This window comes from Mastigoproctus giganteus, chromosome 4 (genome assembly GCF_048544385.1).
Source record: "Mastigoproctus giganteus isolate SK-2022 chromosome 4, ASM4854438v1, whole genome shotgun sequence".
Classification (NCBI taxonomy): Eukaryota; Metazoa; Arthropoda; class Arachnida; order Uropygi; family Thelyphonidae; genus Mastigoproctus; species Mastigoproctus giganteus.
The window spans coordinates 178,438,962-178,450,848 of record NC_143578.1 but is presented as its reverse complement, the minus strand read 5'-3'; positions in this window follow the sequence as shown (position 1 = coordinate 178,450,848).

The window sequence follows — 11,887 nt, the reverse complement described above, 5'->3', positions numbered from 1 at the left end:
ATCAAAGGCAGATATTGTTGGGATATCAGAGATGTAGTGTCACACAGATATAAGGAATGCAGAATGGGAATTTGGGGAGTACAATGTGTACAGAAAGGATAGACAGGATAGAAAGGGAGGAGAGGTTATGCTATTAGTTAAGAAACCCATCAAATCCAAGGAAGTGAAGCCAGTCAACATCGCTGGACAGTGCAGTGTCGAGTCAGATTGGTGTGACATAAGCATTGGGAGATCAAAATTGAGAGTAGGAGTGTGTTACAGGCTAATGACTCTGATGAGTATAATAAGAAACTGTACAGGGAAATAGAGTGGGCCAGTAAATCAGAGAGTCTTATAATGGGGGATTTTAATTTCCCAGATACTGACTGGAATTTGTGGATTGGTCACTCACACACTAGCAAGGCTTTTGTGGATTTATTGGATGACTGTTTTCTACATCAGCATGTTCGTGAGGCAACTAGAGGGAGTAATACTCTTGATCTGATTTTCAGTAGTGATTCTTCATGCATTAAGATTCTGCAGATAAAGGAACCACTAGGTGGCAGTGATCACAGTGTGCTGAAGTGAGATTTACTCAAAGAGGTAACTACAATGAGGGGAAAAGGGAAGGGTTTTTCTTTTGTAAAAGCGACTACGGTGGTCTGAGACAGTATTTAAATTCTATACGGTGGGACCAACTGATGATGATACCAACAGCAAATTCAAAATGGGAAGCATTCAAAGAATTAATCTTGGAAGCTACTAGGCTTTACGTACCAACTAAAAAATATTGTTCAAGGTATAGGCCTAAATGGATGTCAGATTAACTAATGAGACATATGGCAGAGAAGAAAAATGCATGGGATACATATAAATTAATAGGTGACATGGAAGCTTATGACAGATATAAGATGGTCTGTAACCACGTCACAAAGGAGATTAGGAAGGCAAAGGCAGATTATGAGAAATCCTTGGCAAAGGATGCAAAGAAAAACAACAAAGAGTTCTTTACCTATGTAAACTCTAGAAGGAAAGGGATGAATCAGATTGGTCCACTGAATATTGTAGGTGGTTTAACTGTTGATGATCCTGCTCAGGTGGCTAACAAACTAAATGAGTATTTTGCATCTACATTCACCCATGAGGAGTTATTCAGGTAGAGAAACGCCAGAGGTGTGTTAAACTCTGGCAGTGAGCTAGACGATTTTGTAATAAGTGAGAGGAAAGTGGGGAGAAATTGTTGAAGATAAATATAAAAAAGCACCCAGGGTGGATGGGATCTATCCAGTTATATTAAAGGAGGCAGCAAAGGAAGTAAGCAAACCCTTAGCCATAATTGAGAGCTTCTTTGACTCAGGGGAGGTACCACCCATGGACTGGAGATGTGCAAATGTGACTCCAATTCACAAAGGAGGATCAAAGGCTGACACAAGTAATTATAGACCTGTTAGTTTAACTTCTGTTCCAGGAACATTAATGGAGGCACTGGATAAAGAAGCACTGCAGGATCATCTAGACAAGACTTCAGTTATAGCTCGGAACAGCGTGGTTTTGTTAAGGGAAAGTCTTGCCTGACCTATTTCATTGGATACTATGATGTAGTCACAAAAGAACTGGATGCAAAGAATAACTTTGATATCATATATTTGGATCTTAGAAAGGCTTTTGATACTGTTGCACATGGAAGACTGCTGAACAAATTGGAGCAGTGTGGCATTGGAGGCAAACTGTTGCTATGGATAAAGGGATGGTTAAGTGGGAGAAGAGAGAGTGGTAATCAATGGACACTGCTCATCATGGACTAATGTTATTAGTGGAGTCTCTCAGGGTTAGTGTTGGGTCCATTGTTTTTTTCTGTATTTATAAATGATATTGATGATGGTATATCACGCTTAATGTCCAAGTTTGCAGACGATACAAAGGTTGGCAGGGTTGTTAAGGACACTAATGACAGTATGCTGCTGCAACAGGATCTAGAAAAGTTGAGCAGATGGGCTGAGAGGTGGCAAATGAAGTTTAACATTGACAAATGTAAAGTACTACATATGGGAAGCAGTAACCCCAGAGTGATATATCAACTCTGTGGTACAGAACGAAAAGGACCTGGGGGTAATTATGCAGGTAGATATGAAGTTTTCTGAGTAGTACAGACGGTCTGCAAGAGCAGCTCAGTGTCTTGTCAACGATATACATGAATTTTTCTAGCAGGGAGAAGGAGGTGATTATCCCCTTGTATAAGGCAATGGTCAGGCCACACCTAGAGTACTGTATACAGGTCTAGAGGCCTTATTTCAAGAAGAATGTAGAACTGTTGGAACAAGTACAGAGAAGGGCAACAAGATTAGTGAATGGAACAAAGGGTTGCTCTTATGAAGAAAGGCTTAAGTTTTGCAGATTACAGTGTTTGGAGACTAGGCACCAGCGAGGTGATCTGATTGAGGTGTATAAAGCCTTGAATGGTTTGAGCATGCTCAATGCTGATGGGATTCTTCCTCTTGCTCAGAATAATCACCTGAGAGGGCATAAATTCAAATTGAGGAAAGACAGATGTAGGATAGATGTGCAGAAGTTTGCCTTTAGCCAGTGGGTAGTTGATTGGTGGAACAGACCTCCATCCTTTGTTGTGGAAGTTGATAGCCTAAATAAATTTAAGGCTGAGCTGGACAGGTATTTGGAAAGAATGGAGGGGTGAAATGGGAGCAGGTTTTTTTTTTTTGCCTGATGCTGCATAAGCTTGCTTTCTTGCATCATATGCCTCTAGTAATGCTAAAATGTTAATGCTATACTGCAGTAAAAAGAGAATCAGCTTCAGCAACTGCCATTAATACTAATGAATCATATGATTTATAATTATAAAAAAGCAGATCCACATTTTCGAGGAGCTTGGATACGTATATATTTCCATGCTGCTACCTATACAATTAGGCATGTTCTATAGTTCTTCATGTCACTTGGCCATTTGAAGCCACATATTCTCTGAAGGCATGTATCTTCTTTAAGATGTTTCCAAATTGCACTGGTTGTTTTTTATACAAATTTTCTATGGTAGTGTCTCCCTCCATGAAGTGAAATGCTAGGGCTCGAAATGAAGCATACATGGTAAGAAACCTATAAAGAAATAAATATTCTAACTTATTAGCTATAAATGTATGCAACTGGGCTTAAATATCGGAACCCACTGCATGTATATTAATCTTAACCTTTTTTTTTTCAGCTGAGGAATGTAAAAAAAAAGGTGGAGAAAGTTGAGAATCAGCCTATTGAGATTTAAAAGATCCTCCAGTAAAATAAGGAAATGCTACTTTTTTGGAAGATGTGATGAAATTCTTAATTCCATTTACCAAATCGTGATGCCAAACTGGAAATCCCGAATCTGATCAAGGGAGTCTTGAACCTGAGAGTTATTCATAAATTATTCAAAATGACACTGAAAACAAATACAAAGAAAGCCAGAACAGGGACTTCCACGAAATATCAACACCACCTTCATTGAAAAAACAAGCAGATACACAAGAATTGGCTAATACTAAATATGAGCTTAAATATGATAATAAATTAATATATTAAATACTAAATATGAGCTTAAAAGAGGTCAGTCAAGTAACAAAAGTTTGCAAAAAGTGGTAGTGTAGTGTTTAAGTAACTCAAGCAACAGTTACAGAGGCAATGAATGATGGTTAAAAAGGTCATGATGTGTTACACTAGAATGGAATATTATTATGGTAGATGCAGGATGAGTGGCACTGTTCTGATTTCAGGTGGGAGTTGACCTGTGAACCCATGGGTTCTATGGAATCTTATGATACATCCTCCAGATGCCTCTCCTACAATCACAGGTGATTCAGAGCAGTTGTTGAGGAACTGACTGACGCTTTTCAGGCAGGCTTGTATCGGAGAAATTGGGGATCCACTGGAGGGTTAGACCACCATGAGCCTGTTGAATTGTGTTGTGGTTACTTCCTTAATGGATGACCTGTGATGATGTGGTGTTATTGTGGTTCCAGGGACTATACATGATGATTGATTAAGGTTTACTGTTAACTGCTGTACTGGTGGACTGTTCAGGTTTAAAGAAAAGATCGCAACCTTATGTTGGGACTTTATAGTGTCAGATACCTTCATGGTATTACATTGTGATATGGACATTACATTGACAATGAACTGACTCTATGCGGGAATCTGAGATAATTGTACATCAACGTTGTTAGTGGTACAGCACTGTATATAGATTGCCAGGAAAGCTGGCTGGGCTGGGACTGCACAGTACAATAAATAAACTGAAAAAAAAAAAAAGGGATGCACCAGATGAAGATGATGATCTACTTTTCTTGAAAAGTTTATTGCCCAATATGAAGTTGAGTGTTGTCCAAAAAAGATTTAAGCAAAGGATTTTTGTGATTACCAAAGAAATTTTAAATGACGAACAAATACATGTCCCTACATATCCTCCAACTGCAGCATCTCCACATCCTTCTGTAATGTGTCTCATCTAATGACTAATTCAATTCAAGCATATGATACCAATGTAATAGTATCAAATGAACCTCAGAATGATCATGTAATGACAACTTTGAATTAGGAAACTGGGAAAATGTATACTGATCTTGTCAGTACTACTGTTTTTAACTGACTTTTGTTTTTGAAATTTATGAAAAAATTTTCACTTAGAAATAAAAATTAATATAAAAAAGTTACAATTATTTACTTACCTTAGTGTTAGCAGTAGTTTTTCTTCAACACTCAAAGCCATTCTGAAGTTAGTATCCCTTTTTTCTTTTTTTATGTGAGGAATAGAAACTAATGTCATAAATGTTTCTAAAGACATTCTGTAAAATAACTTGGAGGAATGATGATTTAATTCTTTTAATTCCACCAAGTAAAAACTATGTGTAAGGTTTATCTTATTGTATGATACACCCAGTAGTGTCGTCTTATTTTTTTTGCTTTCTTGTCAACAAGAGTTGTCAAAATTGCAACTTCTACATCATCTGACTCTATTTTAAACTATGAACATACTGTGAAATTATTTAATTTTTGTTTCTCCAATTAATGTATGACATGAAATAACAGTTTCATGTTTCATTGTTTCCTATTTCAAGTTCCATCTAATATGAAATGTTTGACATATCAAGTTGCTTTAATGTGCAACCACTCCAAAGGGTATTCTGTGAAACAATAGAAAAACTTCACAAAGCTATTAATTAGATGAATTTGAATATACAGTATATCCCATTCTCAAGCATTACAGAGTTTTTGGGCATTTAAAGTTATGTACATGGCTATTGCCAAAAAAATTAGGGGGTAAAACTGAAATAAAAAAAATATTTATTTGGCCTAGCAAAAATTATGGACAATACAAAAATTTTTTTGTAGAATCATGGTGCTGTTATTTAACAAAATCTCTTTGGATCTTTGGAGACTTGCAGAGCTGTGCATGGAGAACAGTGATACCCATTTTGAGCAGTATATAAATAACTAAAATGTAACATCTTGGTGGTAGCTATATAAAAATTATTCCAATTAACTATTAAACTAAATCAAAAATGCTCAAGAATTCCTGATTACAATTTTATATACCCACTTTTCAGCAACAACTATACATACAACTTGAAATGCACCTGCATGCCTAAGGGTCAGATACATGTTTATATAACATTCAAGAGGTGGCGTGTAGGTGGTTATTCTCAAAACCACCTACCCACCACCTCCTGAATTTTAGCCTATCACTTCAAATAACACCCTGCATATAATATATGACACATACAAATAATTGATTGAGAAGTTAATACCACAACCATATTTCATATCAATTTTCATTCAAAACATATTTGAATTAATTAAATAATGTTATATTTACAAAAACACTGATCTAAACTTAACAATAAAAATATTAACATGAAAAATCTCTCTCTCTCTCTCTCTCTTATCCATACAATTTCAAGAATTACTAGCAAATAATTCATTCATTGTGAACTGGATATTTCAAGCAACTTGTGAATTACAATGGTTTTAAAAAATATATTTATTTATTCCTTTTTATGTTATTTTTTTTATTTTCTTTCTTCAGCTGAAGTCGAATGTGACCCTTAACCTTTCCTAATAATTATACTGACCTGTCATTCGCATTATATTATTTTTTTAATATTCCATTTATAGTCATTATTGATTAGTCCTGTAAAAACTATTCTTTCCAGAGTCAAGTAGGACACTATTATGTGTAAAAACATTGTTTTTGCTAACATTTACAGTGAAGGAAGAATGAAAAGAATGCTAAATGCTCTGGTATCAACTTCAAAGGACAAAACTACCAAATTTTGAGGGATGATGCAAATGTCAACATTACATTTTAAGGAGGACAGGAGAAGGATTGCTCTGTTATCCTGGAATAGCCCTCACATATATACAGTATATTTATAGTTAACCCTTTATATCATTAAAAAGGATACCTGACTAAACACAGTACTAAATAAAAGTGGTTAATATGAAATCAGTTTTAAAAGTTGTGTACATGCTACACTGATGATCTGCCATTCCTCAAGGAGATGGCAGATCATCAGACCATATTACCCTTATAAAATATCCATTTTATAAGGGTAATATGGAAAACTTTTTAATATGGAAAAAGGGTAATATGGTAATATGGAAAAAGGGTAATATGGTAAGTTTTCCATATTACCCATTTTATAAGGGTAATATGGAAAACTTACAGAGCAATGCTAAAACAGCTCACGGTGACTGACTGCAATAATGTACAGTAAAAGTTCACATTAACAGACTATGTGAATGCAAGGCCTATCTGCTAAAGTCTGTTAAACTTGAAATGTATAGAGTTGCTGGGATGTTATAATAAAGTGCTGTAGTATGAAATTTCTTAAAAATTAAATGTCATATTGTATCTGCATCTTACTGTGCTTACCAGCTGTGTAGAGTAGAATATCTTGTAATTTTACCATTTCACATAGTTTTGTTTGTTTGTTATTTGGTTTTTAGGAGCATTAGCAACTAAGGCCATAATGCTCCGGAATATGCGGTGGTCATTCCCTGACCTTTCCGCATTCTCCGTATTTGGTGGTGACAGGCTCGAACCCCAGTCTAATCAAGAAGCATGCACTACGCACTGCTGCTCCTTCCCACCTGGCTACAGAGGCGCCATTTCACATAGTGGTGACTCTAATTAAAGCTTATTCAGAGTGTGAAGAGTCCTCAAGCAATTCCTCTGGAGTTTCAGGTGGTCTCTGAAAGGCAAGTCAGACTTGTCTGACTTGCCCAACAGGTGGATGGAAGGTCATAGTGAGGAAAATCCTATCTCTTTGGCAGCAAAAATTATTTTTCTGTGGTAAATACCATCAGACTGAAGCAGTTAGTCATAAAGTAATGTGCTGATAAAAAGCCTGGTTCAATGGGTGCTGTATATTATTTCTGAATGCCATTAAACAGGTCTGTTAAAGTGAGGGTTTACTGCATTAAGGACTTTCTCCTTTCCTTGCATTGCTATAAAAAAATGGGTATAAACTTTTTTAATTAAAATACAGTATTATGAATAACAATGTTTTAAATCCTTTAAATGCATATACTTTTATTTAAGTTCCCTAGTAGCCGTAAAGCTTAGTTAAGGATCCCAGTTTTTTCCATGAATCATTACAGCAGCAATTAATATTATTGCATATTAACTAATTCTTGGGAAGCTTAATTATTAATAATCATATCATTCAATTTGTGACCATACATTTGCTATAGCAGTACATATAAAAAATATATTTTTTTCCATTAAAATAGAACTTTGCTGAAATGACTATATATTTACAAATTTATCTCTTCTTTCAGAATGTAGAATAACTATACAAAGTTCATAAAAATTCAGTAACAACTGTGAATGTGCAAATATAATATACTTTCCTCAATCTTGTTGCTTCACAAAATCGTTGACAACAACTATTAAAACTGTAAATAGCATTATTACATGCTTGTCCTAATTATTTTAAAATGCAATATCTGGTCAACAAAATTCAGAAAAATATGGACTAATTTTACAAAACCAGATAATTTATCACAACCTGCATACCATCACAAACATAAATACCTTCACAAAACTGTTGAAAACAAACCACAAGAAATGGCCTAAGTATTAAAACTGTAAATAGTATTATTACATGCTTGTTCTAATTATTTTAAAATACAATATATGGTCAACAAAATTTGGTACAGGAGAGATTAATTTAACAGAAACAGAATATGAAATTTAGCACAACTTGAATGCCATCATAAAATGATAACTCAGGCCAGTAGTTCCCAATCATGTATACACGAAACTATTCTACTACAATGTTCTACATTAATTTGTTCATTAATTCCTAAAATTTTCCATTTGTTCATGAATAAAGAGTACCATATAATATTTTCATTAACATGAAGGCAATAAAATAGTTAATTAACTCTCTTGAGTACTCGCTCAGGGGGGGTTGACAAATCATACATTGGGAAACAATGATCTAGGCCAGCGTTTCTCAAACTGTTTTGCGGAACACTAGTGTTCATGAAATGTAAACCAGTGTTCTGTGAAAAATCATAAGTAATAATTAAAAAAATAATAATAAATTTTGCATATTTGTAGCATATACCACTTTTGTATCATTATAATATGTAACATAATTTTTTTTTCGGTTATTAATATATTAGCATAGACTAATAATTAAATAGACCGCAGAACACTTTATTTTGGCGGGCTTTGCACAGAGAAGTATGCGTAGAGGTAATGACACCTACAAAAAAAGTAGCATTGTGATGATCATTCGTATGCGATTTAGCCTGGAGTACACAGGTTGAAGGAGAGGAGGAACCTAACTAATATCATAACCAAACTCACTTCCTTGTATAATTTCTTTTTGATAATTATCAGTATTTTGAAATATTATTGTTAAAATATGTGACCATGGATTTGTGGGAGAAAAAAGGAACTTTAAAACGAGAAGCAAAGTACTTCTAGTAGTGCAACTGTGGCCGATGAAAATGAACACAATATTGTCACACTTCAAAGTGAGGATGAACAATCGCAGCCTTTTGTTCCCCAAAAATCTGAAGTGAAAAAAAAACAGGAACCAACTAATAAAAGACCAAAATGAAAGTATAAAGACAGTCATTTGAATTTCGGCTTTACATGTTTTGGAAATAAAGATGCTCCTGATACACAGTGCATTATATGTAATAAAATATTAGCAAACAGTTCTTTGGCTCCCGCTAAACTTGTGTTTCGTAAGTGTTTTGTGAATATGTTGTGAGATGAAAAGTGTTCCATGACTAAAAAAGTTTGGAAAACGCTGAACTAGGCAATGGATAATTAGGTCCACTGTTCATCATATATTAAAAACTAATATTTTATGATAAATAGAAATATATGTCATCATACAGCCATCCAAACCATATAAAATTATAATAATTAGGCAATTAATCTCTCGGAATCTTATGATTTTCAGATACTGTTAATAATTATAATAATAAACAATAAGTCCAGCATTGTGCTTCGTCAATGCATTATGTTGAATTAATTTGTGTGAAAGGCATTACATGAGAATTAGATAAGTTATAAAATATCTTAATTCCATTTTAATTTTTAATTAATTTAATCCCGTATCCTTACCAATTAACCCATGTAAACTCTAAATTATTTAAACCCCAAAATTATTCTTCCAACCCTCCTCAAGTAACCACTGCAGATCATCTAAGGTGAGTACCATATAATTAAGCTTTGCTATTGAACTTATTCCAATTACATGAGAATTAATGTTAATTAAATTCAATTTAGTTTTACTTATTAGAAAAAAATATTTCCCCAACAATATGAAGATTTTTAATGTTTATAAATATTCACTTTTTTTCTGTACATGTCAAAAAATGATTTATAGTATGTAAAACATAAATGATATAAATTATGAATACTAATAACAAATATCTATCAAAAATAAGAAATTGAAAATTAAAAATATCCAATTACCTATTAAAAATTTATTTGTTGGTTATTCAAGGGATATGTGAGCACTATTTGAGCATTAATTAAACCAGCAGATGGTATGACCTAGTTGCTTTGTACTAGTGAATTAAAATAAACATTAATACCAATTCTCTGAAATTATGGTAGGGAGTCCATATTTTTTAAACTCTATTTGACCACTTCTTCATCTCATCATAACAGGTTTTCTTTTTTGAAATAATGGTTTTTCTCCATTTTTTTCAAACCAAATTATTAGAACTATTTAAAACATCTGAAACTTTCTGCTTATTTTAATTAATGTATTAATTAATAGGTGTGCTAGCCTATGCTGCAAAACAAGAATATGGGATAATAGCACTGATCTCTGTAATGTGTGACTGTTCATCAGCCTTGTGTAATATAAAGATAATTAATGTCTCTCATAAGATGCCAAACATATATGATGTGTAATTTCCAAAGACACATATGCAAGATCTTCCTTATTGTAAAATCTGTAAATGATAATGTGTTTGCTTTGAGTTTTGTCTGCTGGTGTTTTTTCAATTTAAAGTGGTAGGAAACATGATATAATCAGACATTTGCAAACAAATAAGCATAAAGAAAACGTGCAGTCCATATAAAGAAATGCAGAAGTAGATGTTGCATTTCATGGTGATAATGATGTTATTGTCGTGCATGCTGAATGTTTATTTGCATCCTTTACCACACAACATAATATTCTTCTGAGTTGTGCTAAACATGCAGTTCAGAAGCATGTTTCTCTGATAATGAAATAGCAGAAAATACAGTTGTGGAGAACAAAAACAGCAGATATTGTTAATGAAATTGCACAGATAGATAAAGGAAAGGTGGTAATGGCATTGGAAAATGATTTTCGATTGCTACAGATGATAGTTATCAAAGAAATTCCAAGTTATATCCCATTGTGATAACCTTTTATAATTTCAAAAATAAAAATGAATGAAGCAGTTTGCCCTCAGTGCCAGCACTGAAGGTGACTACTTTGGCATCTTTTTCTGAACAAATTAAAAGAGGAGATTGAACACTTGGTGGTAATAGGTTGTTCATGTCATCTCATTAATTTGTGTGCTAAAAAGGGACTGCATGCAGTCCAGTGAAACTGCATGAATATTTGGTGGACATTTACTACTATCTAAAAAGAAGTACTAAAAGGAAAGACGTTCAACTAATGCATGCCACTTAAGTAGAAAATATGATGAAGCATCTCTGTACACATTCAAGTTACTGGGAGAGATATTTAGACTGGATTGCAGGAAGTTTTATTTTAGCCAGCGAGTTACAAATTACTGGAATAAGTTACCTATATGGGTGGTAGACGCTGACAGTTTGAGGAAATTCAAAGGTCAGCTGGATATTACCTATGGGAGGAGGGAAACGCTTAGGTTGTCCATTTCCTTTTTTCTTATTTATTAATTATTATTATTTTTTATTTTTTTCTTCTTATTATATTTATTTTTTTGTTATTTTATTATTTTCTTATTTATTTATTTTTTTATTATTTTTTTCTTATTATTATTATTTTATTATTATTTTTTTTTGGCTGGTGCAGCATAAGCCATAGGCTTCCTTGCATCATGTGGCCATTGCCAATACTAATACGTTGGCTGTCTTTTGGTAAATATTTAACTTGACTGGTAGAATAGTGGCAACTTCTGATAAGTCTATTTAAAGAATAGGTTAAAAACAGTGGTGTATTCGGGCCGTAATGCACCGGAACAACGTTCCGGTACTTTTTTCTAAATGTCATAATAGAAAATCATTAAATTTATACACCTAATATTATGAAACAATGACATAATCAAAGGGGAGGGAGAAATATCTGTTTTACCCATTGCTACTAAAAATATATATTAATAAAAAACTGCAGCCATTATCAAACCACTGCAGGATGGAAGCCTCCTC